The sequence below is a fragment of the Natator depressus genome, chromosome 9 (assembly GCF_965152275.1).
Source record: "Natator depressus isolate rNatDep1 chromosome 9, rNatDep2.hap1, whole genome shotgun sequence".
Classification (NCBI taxonomy): domain Eukaryota; kingdom Metazoa; phylum Chordata; order Testudines; family Cheloniidae; genus Natator; species Natator depressus.
The window spans coordinates 83,249,991-83,268,035 of NC_134242.1; positions in this window are offsets into that span (position 1 = coordinate 83,249,991).

The following is an 18,045-nucleotide window of genomic DNA, read 5'->3' on the forward strand; positions in this document are numbered from 1 at the left end:
TCAGGCTGGGAGGACTGTGTGGAACTCTAGGGGCAGGCCACCAGGAGAGGGGCCCACCTATGGGGACGGAATACTGCCTGTTCTGGGTCAATCATTGTGGCTGGATGCTGATGTCAGGGATGGTGGGTCTTGACTGCCGAGCCACAGGGCTCGGTGGGGCTGGCAGGTTCCAACCTCTCACCAGGGACTGCCTCAGGCTGGCGGGGAGGGGGTTCATCAGGCAGACTTTGCCATCTTCTCCCTCTTAACTCAGGGCCCTGCAGGCACATCTTACCTTCTGCAAGCATTTGCGCCGCCACCACCACCCCCAGATGAGGGAGGAGGCAGCATTTATATTGTCCCTTTCTCCCAGCTCATTCTTTATTGGCTGGTGAGAGGGAAGCCTTGCCCCACCCTCTCTGCAAGGCTCCTGGCCCCGGGCCCTTAAAGGAACAGTGACAGGAACATTTGGGAAGATAGGAGTCATTGTTTAGCTATCAGCCCCATAAGTGATAGGGCACTATCAATCTCAGGCAAACAGCTGATATAGGGATGGTGAAGTCATTCCCAACTTGAAGCTAACGTTGAGTTGGAAGCTCTGGTGCCAGTTAAGGTAGCCTGCCCAACTTATTGGTGGTTAGGTGAAAGCCAGTTTCTTTTCTCTTTCCAGTCCCCTACGTAGGGTTACAATAAAACTTTCCAGCACAATTAAAGATGAAATAGCATGTTACATTTAATATTCAAATGACAAATTTAGGTGAAAATAATGTGAGCTCTCAGGATTAAACATACAACACCTAACCCATTAGATATACATTTGTGTGATCTTTTAGACAGCAGGATTGTTTAACCGACAGCTGTTTTAGGTATTTAAGGAACTATTCTATAGGCACTGTTCTCAAATAAATTCTGGGGGTTCTAGCCACGCACACACATGCATAAATTCACTACTAACCATTTGCTGGAGTTAAAAACAAGTGCAAGAATGCTGAAATAGAGGCCTGCCTCTACTAAAAAAGATTGGAAAACAAAACAAAACCCAAAGGGCTCAAATATACGCAGGATGGTTGTCATATCTCTGGTGGTTTCATTCATCTTCAGGTACATGGTTGAAAAGATTAGCCAGTATTGGCTCTGATATTTAACTCTGATGAACTTGCTGGCTGGTTAGAAGTTACTTGCTTGTAGATGTTGAATCTTAGATGTTGCATGTTTCTCCATTCTTGCCCCTCGGTGGCCAGCCAGGACAGCAAAGGAAGCACAGGCCCTTTGAAGCCAGAAACAAACCTGCTAGTAGTAAGTCTTCTTCCCTTCATCCAGGTTTTGAAGATGGTGACCTGACTAGTTCTCCCACCTTGGAACTCCTCTCAGGAATTTCTTGGCAAATCAGAATGGAGCACTCCTCTTCTGAAGTCACTGACATCACCCAATTGGATCTGAATAGTGACTGATCTATTCCAGTGACTTTAGGTTAGGAAAGCCCATGGATCCAAAAATATACCTAGTCAGTCAGCGGCAGGTTCAGTGATATTTTGAGACATTTGAGATCGTGGGTCAGTCCACAGACATTATCTCAACTGCCCTAAAAAGTTCTGACTCAAAAATAATTTCAAAAAGTAAAGCTGGCTAAACATTGGAACAGAAATCACAGGAAAACAATCCTGCATTTGCTCAGCCATGCACAGAGAGGGACAGTTCCTGTTCTGCAGACAGCTGCTTATCACTTCCCCTTTATTTTTGGGGAGAAAGGTTAGACTTTAACTCGGCCAGCGTAAAAAGTCTTTTCCTCCAGGCCAATCAGTCTCACACTAAATTTGTGGAAGAAGAAAAAGTTGTGTCAACTTTTTGCTTCTCTGATTTTCATTTCTACAGTTCATTGATCAAACAATGAGAAGAGGTGACTGCAGCCAACATTTGAAAACTCAAACAGCCAAAGTGAGGCTCCTAAATCCATATTTAGGCGCTGAAATAGAAATGGTGTGATTTTTGGAGCTCACATTGACTTCAGTTTGATTTGTGGGTGCTCACTTACTTCTGAAAATCAGGCCACATCTTTTTGGGTGCCTGCAGATGGATGTAGGAACTTAACTCTAAGCATCCAAGTTTGGAAATGTTGTCCAGATATTATATTCTCTGCCTTTCTGCAGCTCTCCAGAAGATGAATGGTGAGAATGCATGCCCCTTCCTTCTGTTCGTTGCAGCTTTCCACTGAAAGCAGATAAGATGTTCTCTCATGAAAACTTGCCTCTGTCCGTCCCAGGAATATCAGGCACTTATGTGAAAGCATAGGATGCATTCTTTGAGGGTATGAGAGGTGGATATTGAGAGTGTTAACTGGGACAGACCTTCACTTTTCTTAAATTCTTTCACAAAGAGATCACTGCTTCTGGCTTCAGAGACCACATACTGGGAGACGATGCATTGACCTCAGACTGTTATGTAAAAATTAATTTTATTCCACCCACTATTCGGAATAGCTCATTTGAGTGAAGTCCCAAAAATGATCAAGAGCAGCCTGCAGCTATGTAACTTAGACACCACAAAGTTAAAAGCCTCCTGAATTCCACAGGTTGAACAGGCTCTTGCCTTATGTGATCATGAAGCAGAGTGGCCATGGCCAGATATAAAATTCTCAAGGTACTTCCACCTGCTTTGCACATCTAAAGCATCACAAAGCACATTCTTCTTCTTCTTCTTCTTCTTCTTCTTCATATGGCATTTGAAAAGCAATGAGCTGGGATTATAATTGAATTTTAAGATTTGAAAGTCATTCTAATTCTTCTGGGGTAGCTAAGTGGATCCCCTTTATGCCACCCAGGCAAGCATGAGTGGGGCAGTTGTCCATGATGTGTTGCATGGTTTGTACCTCACCACAGTCACAACAAAGAAAATGGAAAGTTATCAAGGAGTGACTCAGGAGAATCTTTGGATGGTGCAATGCCAGCATAGTTTGTCCTATACCACCGATCTGTCCCCGCATTCATGTAGAGGGGGCCTGCCAAAATTAGAGAGGGTGCATAATGGGGTGGGAACGTCTGGACAGAGCACATTACACTCCTTGGTGGGCACAGTCGTTGATTCTAGCTGGTATGATTTAGAGCAGTCCTGAGGCTGCCCTAAAAGTTAGTCTAGAGGCTCTTTCAGCCCCTGGCTTGCCAAGGATTGAGTAGCCATAAAGGTGGTTTTGACCCTCCTCTCCTCAGCTGCACCAAGTATAAACTCAGCATGACTGAGGACTGAGCCCTTGTTTTTTTTATTTATGCACCAAAATGATACCCACATCCTAGAATGTGCCCGTGGTACAAAGGGCAAAAATAGAGAAGGTCACGGCTTCACTACAATAGACTGGTGTTAAAGCCAGTGCAGGTGTGTGGTTTAACTGGGAGACAGCCCAGGGGTTGTGCAAAGGAGATTAACACAGAGAATGGCAGTGTGAATACAGAGCTCTGCAAATAAAAAACAACTCAGACCTTTCATCTGTATTTGTCTGTGCTACAGTCTTTGTTTCTGCCGAATTTTACCCAGAACCCCTTAGAGATGGGAGGATAAGTGCATATATGTCTAAAAAAATCAGAAAAGGGCACCAAGAATGTAAACAGGAGAGAACAAAAATAGCCATGCAGATCAAATTACTCAACACCAAAACATTCAGAACAGTAAAGTTTTCCATTACCTTTCACAGAATATGTAGCACTCCCACACACCAATCTACAGCCTTGGTCCCAGCTGTTCTCATGGCTACTCCTTGGCCATTGGTTATGCTGCATATTCTGTTAACTCACACAAAAATGGCATATATCATTTATCTAGAATAACCAAAGGTGCGAGCTAACTGGGAACAGCACAGCACGAGGGGTTATCTGCATAATACAAAGAAGGAATATTGTCTAGTGGTTAGAGGTGAGGGCAGCGTGTCGGGACTTTCACACTTTAGTGCCTAAGTCCAGGCACCTAAATAAGTAGGCTGATTTTCCAAAGTGCTGAGCACTTAGCAGCTCCCATTGATTCTAGTGGAAAGTACTTAACAAAAATCCGTCCCAGTGGCTAACCAGGAACTTGGGTACCTCAAACTAGGCTCAAGGTTTTGAAAATCTTGGCCTCAGACAAATAAAACTAGATGTTACAGACCACGAGAACAGGAAATGGTGCAACATGGACCAGCTAATTAAAGAGGGATTAAAACATAATACTGGTATGAAGGGCAGAAGCCATAACTCAAGCGGGGTAACATTTTATGTGGTGAATGCATGCAAGTCCAGTTCTTAAACAAAAAAATGCTAAAGGAAAAATAACACCCAGTGATTTGTTTTAGGCTTTCACTAAGACTTTTTGCCATATGATCTGCCAAAAATGTGAAGGAGAGTTCTGTAATTCAGTGAGAGAGAGGGAAAATGGAAAGGAGGGAGAGAATGGACAGAAGGAGAAAGAATAGGGAACAAAAACAAAAACCCAGGAGAGCTCCTTTGCTGGACTGTGATATGCTGAAATAATTAGGGATGTTGAAATTCTGTGTGCGATCTTGGAAATCCTAACAAACAAATAGCAGTTCCAAGCTTAAAAACTATGATGCTTCTCTTGTAGCCCTGCTCAAGCCAAACTCCCACGGAGGAAAAACTTATGTAAAATCAATGGGGGTTTTGCCTCATTAAAGGCTGCATGATCTAGACCCCAGAATAGGATACTGAACTGTCCTTTTGTCCCTGACAGTTTTCTGTGGTCACTGTTTAAAAACAAATAAAAACAGCCCCGAAAGATTCTATCACAATGACAGCATTGTCTTTTGGGCAAGGTAAGAAAGTTCAGTGACTTAAAAAGAAAAGCACATTTAAACCCAGCAACTGTCTTTTCAACACAGATTAAGGACAGATACCATACTCAGGTTACACAGAGTAATCTGAAATCTATTAACTTCAATCGAATTACCAGTACTCTTGATTTCCACTGTTGTAACTGACAGCAGAATCCAGTCTTTGGCCTTCTTCCCTGTAGGTAGACACTCTGGCAATACTGAGAATCTACAGCAGGAGGTTCTCAGGTTTTTTCAGAATGTGGACTACTTCGTAATGGAGTTCATGATTCACGTTCCATCACATTTGTGACTGTGAGTCCCACTTCCTTCTCATTCATAATCACCTAAACACCCTTCCATTTGCAATCATAGAACATCTGGTGTTGACTTGTGGCTCTTGGAATGGTAACCTTAAATATTTTCTAATTAATTTTTAGATTCTTTTAATTCAGTTTAGCAGCTGGAAACAGCAACCATGTGATCAACCAGCTCTCAAATGACCACCAGCCGGTACCCTATAGGCCACTGAAGACCATGGACAACAGTGCAGGAGCCATTGCTTTAAGGTAAATCATTTATATTGGTTAATTTTGCCTCCTACAGAAGAAATCCCCCCACCCCAAAAATCTCGTTTGCTACCTTACATTGTGTTACAACCTTGCGTTCCCATTTCGTGATGTCCATATTATGCTACAGCTACTTCATCATTTATTTTCTTTTGCACAAAGCCCATTCAAGTGGGGAGGGACAGGAAGGTCACATTTGTTTTGTGAAAATCCAAACGCTCTCCTGCAGCACAATTAATAGGAGGACTGTGAGAAACCCCACTGGCAATGATATATAGATAAACATCTGCATTCTTTACATAACACATTCATTTTTCTTCATGAAGAACATCAAACTTCCAACATCGGGTAGACTGTGTATCAGTTACCCACCCCAGTTCTTTCTCTCTCTCACCTTTTTTGTGTTGAGTAGCCATTTGATAACTTGCTCTTGCTTTATGAAGAGCCATGGCTGACTGTTTCAGAGTAACAGCCATGTTAGTCTGTATTCGCAAAAAGAAAGGGAGTACTTGTGGCACCAAATAAATTGGTTAGTCTCTAAGGTGCCACAAGTCCTCCTTTTCTTACGGCTGACTGTGTGAGCCTTTCTTTAGATTGTGTGACCCTTTATTTAGAGTTGTTAAACTTCTGTTGCATAATGAGCAAACATTTAGTCACCTTAAAATATACTTTTAGCTGAATTCTTACCTGACAAATCTATACTGAGCTCACACTAGAATTGTGTTCTATAGATCTTGAGCTATTTTATGCTCTGACTATTTAAAAAAAATAAATAAAGCTTGAATTGCATTCCAGAGCAGAAGATCCCCTTGCACTATACAAATGTAAGTATTTTATTTGGCTCCCCTGTTTATGTTAGTTTGTTTTAGTTGCTTTGTGTCTTATTCAACCACAAGAATGCAGCATAATTGGACTAATTCAGTACTGTGTGTCTTTGGCTGCATTTTCCTTCCCGGAAAAAAAGTCAGTTTTTCAAGTAAGGTCTAAAAGTGTTTTTTGTTCTTAGTTGTGAAACTAAAAACTATACAAATAATCAAAAGAAATTTCATACTGAGAGACTGCAAATAAGGCATGGATTTAAAAACAAAAAGATTGTAGCATTGTTAAAGGGAACAAAATTGTCAGTCCCGGAGACTGGAGTCTGCTATTGTCCCCATAAGACCATAGGAATTGCCACAATTGCTCAAATTAGTGCTGCATCTACTCCAGGACCCTGACACCAACAGTGGCCAGTATCCCCTGCTTTAGCAGAGATGCAGGAAATCCTGCAGTAGGCAATTGTGGGATAATCTGCCCCAGGGAACGCTTCCTTCTAACCCCAAAGAACCAGGAGAGTTCCAAGGGCCTGATTCAACTCACACTGAATTCAATGGACAGATTCCCATTGACTCTAAGGGTATGTCGACCCTGCAACTAGGAGCATGCTTCCCAGCAAAGGTAGAAAGAGGCACACTATCTCCGCTCGATCTAGCATCCCATTGAAGTCAATGGCAAAATTTCCACTAACTTTAATGGGAGCAGGCTCCAGCCCATAATTAGCCCATCTTAGGGACTCATTACTTGATGAATTTTGTATGCAATGTAGTTGTAGCCATGTCAGTCCCAAGATAGAGAGTGAAGATGGGTGAGGTAATATCTTTTATTGCACCAACTTCTGTTGTCCAAGCTTGTCTCTCTCACCAACAGAAGCTGGTCCAGTTATCCACCTTGTCTCTTGATGAATTTTAGCTTTTAAAATCAAAGATGGTTTGAATTATACAGGTATTTTAAAAAGCAGTCAGTGCTTGTAAGCCTCTAGGGCCAGATTTCTAGCCGGACAAAACCAGTGTATCTCCATTGAATTCAATGCAGCTATGCCAGCACTATCTTAGAGTCTGGCCCCTATTTTTTAACTCAATTAAAAATGGTGAAAAAAATATTTTTTTAATTCCATAAATACCTAGTACACTGAGCTGCAGCCTGGAGTATAATTTTACAGCCAAATAATACCTCTATTTTTATGGGTTTATCTAATGGAAATACTGACATAACCTTACGCACAGTCCTACACACACATTGCTATAATCAAAGTATTTAATCCAAAGGCAATAACATCTGATTTTTAAAAATTTTTTTGGTATATTTTCATGCTGCTAAAAACAAATTAAAAAGGAGATTAAAAAAAAAATGAAGCCAAGGACTGGCAGCTCTAGCCAGCTTGGCTGATGTTTGAGTATATACTGTGAGTTCAAGTTACAAAGTAATTGCCTTATTCTCTCAACAAACAACAACGGAATGAGAGAGATGATCAGCACACTCCAGCAACAGTGACTTCCTGAGCGTAAACATTCTGATTGACTTTATGTTGTTTATTACAAGCTGGATCCTCATTCAGATATGTCTGTGTTCTTGTGGGCATCCTGCTAACCTTGCTTACACCAAATCCTGAGTAACTCCACTGACTTCCTTGGGGATCAGACCTCAGACCTCCACCCACAGATTGGGTGCATTCCTCTGCACTCAGGAGAGGGTGAGCAGGCTGAGGGACAAATGGGTGGGTTTGGGAGGTGGGGGACACATAGTCCCTTCTCTGACCCTGTAGAGATTCTAAAGAAAAGATAATATGGCCTTGGGCTTTAAGGGGGTCCCTGAGGGCAGCCAGGGGGCAGGGAGGGACAGGAAGGGGGCTCTGGCTTCACATAGATCCTAGAGGATATCTGTGGAGTTTGGGGGCAGGCACAGCAGTTTATTCTTTGGGGTAGGGAACCCTACACCCACCTGGGATCATATGGGGGAAACTCTATGAGGGATCCTCAGCCTGTAGCTGAGGTTAAGTCCCCTTTGAATCACACCAGCTCGAAGGAACTTAAAGCTTTCCTAAAAAGGGAAGCAGGGATTCCCCTGCCATAGGAAGCTCCTCCGGCGGCATAAAGCCCTAGCTGGCTCTTCGCCACATGCTCTCCGCCTTGTATGTAGATTACACTCCAAGGCAGGCTGGGGGCATGAGCACTGGATGTGGCTGAAACGCACTAATTCCAGTGTTTCCTAAATAATGGACCGGGGCCTAAGAGACAGTTTCAGCTGGTGAAAGTTTAGGTAAGCCCCGTAGCTCCCTTTGCCCACCCACCCACAGCTGTACCTTGTGTTAAACCACTAAAAAATTACCTTTCCACAGAGGCTGGAAAGAGGAGGTTTGCAACAGAGGTATAGAGCCAAATCTTCAGAAGTAGCCACTGATTTGGGGGTATCTTCTTTTTCAGGTGCATGACAAAGCTGTCTCATGTGTCCCTAAAATCAGTCACCACTTTTGACAATATTGACTTTCTTGTGCTGACATAAATGCAACTTATTACACACACACAACCGCACATTAAAAAGCCCTCCCTGGTGTCACTCGATCGTTGCATGAATTACAATTCATTAATTTCACTATTGACATTTGGGGCAAGTATTTGATCTAAAAAATTGCTTTTTGTGATTACTTGTACTCGTAAAGCTAGTGTGCTCAAATGTGCATGAGCACTGTGCACAAGAGCATTGCAATCACATATGAATCTACCTTCCTTTCCAGTTTGTTTGAATGCAGCTATAGCATACACTGCATTAGTCAACATAAGGAATAGTAAGAGAGCAGCAACACAAAGCAGATGCACTCCCATGACAGAAAGCAACACATTCACTCCAAACAGGGTGAATACATAATTTGGCACTAATTATATATCCAACCAGTTCTATGCAATTTGAGTTTTGAGAATTTACTGGGGCTTGGTGAATGTAGACATTATGGTTGCCACCTACTGAGGAAGAAAAAAAACTGATTGTGGGTTATTCTTCAAGTACAAAATAGAATGAATTAGGGAACCTAGTACTATAGTTTCCTAATTACTTTACTGACATTAACTTTTGCATATAGAAAAATGCACAAGATAATGTCTCTGAGGTGTTTGTGATCAACCAAAAGAGAATGGGAAAAATCGAAGCATTTGAATGTAATAGTAACCAAGACAGCAATCAAACTGGGAATGGCTTTCTTAGTAAATCTAACAATATTTATGATCCCAGAATTGGTAAAACTGCAGAACCATTTATACACTCAGAAAATACTACATTTCAGCTCCAAAGTTATTAGATGTTTATGGAAATTAAGATGTTGTCATGTTCCCACTGCTCATTGTCTATTATACAATGCTGCCCTCTAGCAACTGACAGTCAGCACAATGCATAGAAAATCTATCATCATTTCTCTGAAACCAAATTTAGCAATTCCGTTCCTTTCAAAATGATTTTTGTTTTGTTTCTCATGTTATATTTTATCAGCACATTTGTGTTCAGGACATCAGCTTGCAGTCCTCTCTCAGGCAGATTTCTTCATTGCCTTTAATGGGAGTTTTGCCTGAGTACGGAAAGACTGCAGGACAGTAATTTTAATTTTGGTTAATCATCTTTAATGGTGAAAGTCAAAGATTACCCATGTTTGGCGAGAGCCCTTGCTCATGAAGGACATAATTCTTTATTCCTTGTGCACCCAAACTACCCATTATCAGGTCCAGGATATGTACCATAGACACATTTAGGGCCAGCTTAAGCTGTTTCACCCCAGTTCGGTGATACAAAGTAGACATACACCTGGTATAAAGCAAGTTTATGGCTGCTCTGCATCACTGGAGTGGTTCAAAGCAGCCAAAACATACTGGTGAATCTGGCCCCAAACAAGTCCTTTATTCACTGTGTTACAACCTGACTTAGCACCACTCTGTACAGTCTTCAGTCTGGTGTTAGTGGACCCAGTCGCTGGGTCCCACATGCTTCCAAGCTAAATAGATGTGTATAGAGTCTAGTCACTGTTTCTAGCTCTGGGACTCCAGGGCACGCTCCTAGGCTCGGAACTCTTGTCTGACACTCTTCCTTGGGATGTGGGACACCGCAATCCAGCTGCCCTAGATCCCAAAATGAGTGTCAGAGACCTTGTGAGTCCCTCAGTTGCTTACATATATTCACTCAGAGTTCCATCTGAATAACTGTGGGTGCTGCAGGCTTCTAGTTTAATCCCTTTGGGGATAACATGGCAGAAAAGCAAGGAACACAGGCTTAACAAACGAGTTTCTGAACCACAGGGACTTTACTCTTAAAGCAGCTGAGAGTTACAGATCTTTGAAAACAAAACAGAAGTCCTGAGACATACCCTCCCCTAGGCTGAGCTCACCCTTTCTCTGAGCCTAAGGTTTGTCAGTGCTTCAGGCTGAGCAGAGTCCTTCCTGCAAGTCCTTCTTATGTGTGGTGATGGTTGAACCCTGCTCTCAAATAGGGCCTCCATTTCTGGGCTATGTGCTTAAACCAAGAAGCTCCAGCCCCACCAGTTATGTGTGTCCCTTCTTATTGGCCCCTGTGTAGAAAAAACTTTGTTCCATGAAGAAAAGGAGTTCTGGTGGCACCTTAGAGACTAACCAATTTATTTGAGCATAACCTTTCGTGAGCTATAGCTCACTTCTTCGGAGGCCAGTAGCTGAGAGATTGCTGACATGACGGCTCTTGCGGAGAGTCCTCCAGCAAGACTGCCAGCCATATTAAATATGGTTCTATACATTTACCATGTGGGCACTGGCCCACAGAGGATTAATATGACATTACATGTTTATATATGCTGAGAACTTCAGGTTAGACTTGAAGCATTTCTATTCACTTCACGCCACCACCACCCTCCCCTCCAAAATAAAGCCTTGAAAGTGGTTTACAAGCAATGCTACTGAAAAGCATTGTGCCACAGTGGGAAAATGTATTGAATGGAACAAACCAGCAAATCAAAACCACACAATCTGCCTCCATTTGTCCAAACAGGATTCCCTTTAATTGTACTCATACCACAGGGACCTGGTAAAGAGTTCTTAGAACAGATTTGATGTGGTCTGTGTGGAACCCTTCTGAAATGCCAAGTTTTCCTGTGTGAGATTTTTTATTAACTGATGGAACCTTCTTAAAATGTCACTGAAATATTTTCCTTTCTATATTAGTAGCTGCTGGTACTTAAAAGAAATGTCCAGCTTCTTATCCATACCAGAGGTATTAACTAAAAGATTTAAATTAGAACACCAGGGCCCCATATTGGTTCATGTTTTGGGGTGTTGTACAGATAATTGTCCATACAGCCAACACCTGAGTCTGATCCTACAGTTTTTAGGCAAAACTGCCATTGTAGTCAGTGAGAGTTTTGCTTGAGAAAGGACTGGAGGACAATAATTATTTTAGTTTTTTAATCAATCCCCATTGGCCAATTTGCAGATCAGATAAACTCATGTTACAGCAGACAATCTGCACTGGAATGTAGGCATTGCCATACCGGATCAAACCACTCACCCAGGATCTTGTCTCCAAACTGTAAGAAGTGAAAAAAGTGAAGCCAGGGAAAGGGATGAGTCTGTCAAAGGAGACACAGACAGAGGAGCCAGTAATGAAGAGAGGTCCTAAGGCCTGAATTCAGGAAAGCATTCCTAATCTGGAGAGAACTTAAGCACATGCTTAAATTAGGGATTGTGTTTTTGTTCGGTTTTTACAGTACCTAGCACAATCGGGTCTTGGCCCATGACGGGGTTCCTAGGCACTACAGTAACACAAATAATTACTAATAATAAATCCCATTTAAGCCCATGGAACTTAAACACATAATTAACTTTAAACAAAACTTACGTATATACCCACTTACTGACCCAAATTCTGCTATCAGCTGCACGGGTGTAAATCTAGAGTGACTTAGGGCTTGTCTACACTTAAAACACTGCAGTGGAACTGCTGCAACTGTGCTGCCGTAGTGTTTCTGTAAAGATGCTACCTACGCTGACAGGAGGGGTTCTCCCATTGGTGTAGGTTCTTCACCTTCCCAAGAGGTGGTAGCGAGGTTGATGGGAGAATTCTGTCTACACCGGGCGTTAGCTCAGTTTAACTGCACTGCTCAGGTGTGTGGATTTTTCACACCCCCGAGTGACATGTTATACCAATCTAATGTCCTTGTGTACACCAGGTCTTAGTTAAAGTCAGTGGAATTACTCTGATTTACAGCTGAACTGGAGGGCAGAATTTGGCCCACTCTGCTCAGATTTTTCTCTAATATTTAACAGAACCCAATTTTTTTATAATGGAGTTAGCAATTTCCCAGGGTTACTCACTGCATTTATTCCAATTTACACAGTTGCACATACAATATTGCATAAATATACTGTGGGGCTGCACCTAAATGTTCATGACACACATAATGATTATGATTTTTGGTGACTAAATACAAATCTTTTATCAGACTGTGTTTACTTGTGAGTCAGCTCCAGACTGCTCTGGCCGAGCAGATTCAGTATGTATCAAATTAGTACCTTTGGGCAATTGCTATAATAAGATGTTTCATTATAAGCTCAGATGAGCAAGCTATATCCTTGACACATCCTGCTCCCAGACATTGCTGAAGCAGTTGATTTCTTGGCATCTCATGCAATGATCACCAGCGAAAATCTCTGGAGACAGTCATTAACCAGACGCAGCATAGCAGGGAGTTAGCATTTTTGAAATAGATCCAACATGGTGTTGAGGAAAACTGCTGTGACAATTGCAGAGAAGCTCAGCGCTTTGGGAGTGTGGTGGGGAGTTGTATTGTTTCCTGTGATGTTCTTTTAATTTTTTTTTCTTTTCAGATGATTATGATGGAATCTTTACAGTCTCTGCAAGTCACCCCTCTGTAGGAAATGAAATAATAGATTTTATTATAAAAGGTTTATACAACATTGTCAGATTACCTGATGCTTTACAGATCAAACTCATCCATCCCAGCCTAGAGAGCTTTCAATCTAAATAAGAAAAGATAACAGCCCAGAACTGGGATGGTGAAGGACTAACTGATGAGACACGGAGAGGAATTATTTGGGGAGAAGAGGGTTAGGCTTGGAGTTGAAGCAAGAAGGAGGGTGTTCCAGCCTAAGAGAAGAAGAAAAGCCATGAAGCCAAAGAGAACAAAGAGAAGGCAGGAAAGAAGACTAAGAGCATAGAGAGTAGGAGGGAAGTAGAGGAAGAGAGAACAGAATTATTGGCAGGTGGGAGCTTATCCGTAGAAGCTAATGAGGACTGGCTAAAACTGGAGTGATATGCTGATTCCAGCCTCTATGAATCATGCACAATTGATTGGCACCATTAGGAAAATGAGTGGTCTAAAAGCGGCTTTGAGGTGCAGGAAGGGGCTCCGCTGATCAAGTTTTTGTGGCAATAGCTAGTCAGGTGTTTCTACACGCAGCCTGATTAAGCAGTGCCAGATATGGGGGACTCCTACCCTGAAACAAAGAAAAAGACAGTTGCGTTAACACAATCTAGAAAACTCAGATTGTTCTATTAGCAACACTAGAGTCTCTATTGCAACAGATGTTCAGTTCAGATGGATGTGCTCAAGTGTCCAGCTTATTGCCTTGGAGTATGCATGAGGATACTGATGCTCTTGGAGACGCTCAGCAGAAGTTGAAAGATGTCCATATTTTTATTATGGCTATAAACAGTACAATGACAAGAAATCATTTTCATTTCAATCAGATGTATAAAGTCTTCAGAAGTCAAATGGGAAAAGGTTGTGCTTTCTGATCTGGCATTTTCCTAGATCCTGTGCTTGAGCTGCCACCTAATCTGATGCAGAGTGCCTTGGGATATATTGAATGAAAAGAATTATAAAAGCAGAGGTTGATTTGATACAGTAATTGAAATAGAGAAAATCTTTTAATTGCCCCAGGGACTTCTCTTATTGTTTTGGTTCAACAGAACTTGCTTGATTACCACAGTTAAAGTTTGCTGAAAATGCTTTGCTGATTCATTAGTTTAGTGCCAGGAGAGTAACTAGTCACCAAAAGTGCTCTAAACATTAAGATGTTTCATTTTCAGCTAGATTGAATATTTCTTTCTAAATCCAGAAAAATTTCAGCATTGGAGGATGGGTTTATTTATTTTGGCTCTTTGAGTCCATCTCTCAGCTTTCAGTGCTTCATCATCGGATATGACAACACATCACTGGAGTTGGACATTTATAACTACTCTGTCTATGGAGAAGCAAGATTACATCTATCACTATTTCAAACAATTTCTTTGGGTAGGCCCTAGTTACTACCTTTGCTCCTGAGCAAACCAAAACATGGATGAGAAATACAATTATTCAGTCACAACTGGGCAGATGCACTAGAACTCCATCAGTTTTTAGTGTCTAAAGGTTTGTTACCTTTACTGATACTGCATCTATATATTTGGTGTTTTGTTTCCAGCCCTGCACATTGACAGGGACTATTATTTAATATGACAAATCATAATTTCTTTCATTATTAACAGATACCCTTGACAGAACTTATTCACCAAGGTCAATACTCAAATTAGGGTCTCATCCTGCACCCACTGAATCAATAATTTTGTTTTCTTCTGTCTTCTTTCCTTTCTTTCCTTAACTTTTCACTCCACAGGAGTACATTCCCTAAGGTCTGATAGAGCAAGTACTATTGTGCTCTCTCAATTTTCATCGATTTCATCAGGACTGGGTCCTGTTCCCTAATGTTGTAGTCCTGCTTTTGGTAATGCAAGATTCTACTTTTACCAGTAAGTGTAGCATCCTTCTAATAATATTTGTCTCCATCTGGTTGTCCATTGTAGAACTTCCTAGTGAAGTGATATGGATGTGTCGACATTGTTCCAAAGCTCACAATCCACCAAGCTCACTGAACTAGGGACCAAGAGGTATAACCAGCAAGACATGGAGATTTCTAACTGGAAAGGCAGGAGGTAAAATCTGCCATTGACTTCAGTAGGGCCAGGATTTAACCCAGTTTGTTTATTTTGCTGTACTCCGAGCATGTTTTCCTTAACAAAGCCATAATTAATGGCCAGGGTTGTTAGGCAAGTGATGTAAATATCCTCATTCTATTTTTTTCCTTGGGTGGAAACTAGCTGGAGTGGTTTTTTTCCTAATCCACCAACGATTACTATGGGCCAAGAATAACAGCTTTCAAAGAAATGCAGTGATGTACACATGATTTATTAATCACACCTATCATATGGTGGGCCCTCAGATAGTAAGGTTATAAATTAAGCCAGATGAAGATCGTTTGTAACTGATGTTTGTGGTGGTCAAGGAACAAGAGAGAATTCATTTACTTATACCCAGAGGAGCCAGGTTTACCTATGCTATGTTTAGGTCAAAAACAAAACAAGCCTTATCTCATACAAACCATATATTTTCTGGGCTCTTCAGTTATCACACACTAGTGGAGCTTACGGGAGGTAGGATAGTTTAGACTGATCCGTTCCAGTTGCTGAAGGTCAGACGATGCTTTACTGTGTTGCATAAGCAACCACTTTATAATGATCAGAGAGAGGTTGAATTAGTCAGCTCATTGGAGGCACAGACTTCTCTTTTTTACTTTTTTTTTTAAAATGCATGGTCACTCTGTTAGCACAGACACTAATCTCTAATTATGGTCTCCTTTGGATTAGATTGTAGTCAGATTTGTTTTGCTGGCCTTGAAACATCTCAGATAATCCATTCAGTTAATGTATTCATACTGGTACTCATTGCCTTTCTTCTGAGGATGAATGCTGCCACACAGGGCTCAGTCACAGTTATTCATTCCCCAGACGCACTTCAAAATGTTCCTATTGGTATACAGAGACATACGAAAACATAACCAGCCTACGTCAGGGACTGCCTGCTGCCCTAGTTCCTAGCATGACCCTTGAGATCAGTGGGATTGGAATTGTTGACTGGCCCAGGAATGAGATAAGTGGCCTTTTTAATTGAAGGCCTGTGATTCTGGAATGCTCTCTGCCTGAAGGTACATCACCAGTTTGAAGCAGTAGTATTCCGGTAGCATCGAGAGCCCATGGAGGACCAGATCCCTGTTGTGCAAGGCGCTGTACAAACACAATTGTGTTTTTGCCATAAGCCTTGAATAAGAGGCCAAGTGTAGCTGCAGTTGATGACAGATTCCCACCTTGCTCCAGGAGGAGGAGGAGGGAGATGGGGAGAAGGTAATCTGTCACAGCCCTATATCTGGCATAGATTCCTTCCTTCTCTGCACTGGTTGGTGCACTGGGATAGGGCTCAGAATCAAGGCTCCACCCACTTCCTGCTCACCCACCCGTGCAAAGGGGGAGTTGCAGTCCCATGGACGCTGCTTTCTCCTCCCCACTCCTGTGCTGCTACTGGCAACATGGGTAACCCAAGGAGGGGAATTAGGGGGCACCTTACACCAAATAGTGACACATCAGTGTATTGGTGATACTTTTACTAGCACAGCCAAATACGCTTTTATTTTCTTGTCTGGGGTGGAAGTGGGGAGTTATTTATGGGTGGTGGGTTGGAGTTTTATTTTTGCTGTGGAGTGATCAATCCTCCGGAGTACAAGGGCTTGTGAACGTCAATGTGTCTTTTTGGATTCATACCATTTACAAAACTAGTTTGTATCATGAAGCTGTTTTTCCTGGGATTGAAACCATTGTATTGTGCCAAGGGAGGGTCAATTTAAAGAGACTTTCCAGTTAGCGAATGTCTGGGCTACACACCAATCTGGCACCAATAGGAGCGCTGTATACAGCATTTCCCCGCCCACCACATTAGTATTTTCTCTCTTCTCAGCTTCCTTCCTCTCCAGTCTCCCTGTAGTTATTGTTCTCTGTTCTATTTTTCACAAGATTCCTGCTCCCCATTGTCTCTCCTGTCCCTGAGCAGAATGCAAACTGAGCTACGTTTGAATCAGAGCCAAGCTTTGGAAGCCATGTTATGAGACTATTATGCAAAATGAGTTCGTTCACTCTTCATTTTTAAACTGGTTGCAGGATTTATTGGATTTACTGTTCTCTTATACTATATGCAGTGTAGTTGGAGCTGTGTCAGTCCCAGGATATTAGAGAGACAAGACGGGTGAGGGAATATCTTTCATTGGACCAACTTCTCTTGGTGCAAGAGACAAGCTTTTGAGCCACCCGGAGCTCTTCTTCAGACTGGAAGTATCTTTCCCAGACCTGAAAATGAACTCTAGGTGGTTCGAAAGCTTGTCTCTCTCACCAACGGAAGCTGGCCCAATAAAAGATATCACCTTGTCGCCCTGTTCTCTGATACTGTTGGTTTCAGTTATACTTTGAGGTCCTCAGCATTCCTTGTGTAGGAGCAGCTTAAAAGTTTACTTATCTTTATGTGCCAAATCCCAGAGTTCTTAGTCCAGCAAAACTACACTGAGTGAGTGAGGCCTACAATGGTTAGTCAATATTAAACATGTGCACAACTTCCCCAAGACAAAATGATCAAGCACCTTACGGGGAAAAAAAAACTCCACCTCAAGGGGCTCAGATGTACAGGGACTATCATGTCCTAAAGCTTACATAGTCAATGGTTTCGTTAATGTCAGGGCTTGCCACATCCATTAAAATATATTGCATATGACATTCCACCTATCTGGTACACTATCGTTTGGCATCAATCAAAAAATAAGCATTAAAACTAAACTGCCATTAAGCTTGCTTCTCAGATGCAGAACTGCTTTGCAAGGGAGCAGCGTCCCGTAATGGAGTCCCATCTGGTTGAATCCAACCTGGTTATATTTTTGAAACTGCTTTTCCCCTTTCAGTTCAAGTATAAAAAGGGAAAGGGGCTTAGAGCCAGATCCTAGACCATGCTATAGTGGCACAAGGGACCTTAAAATTGCCTTAAATGTGTAGCTGATAAGATTCTCCTGGCATTTG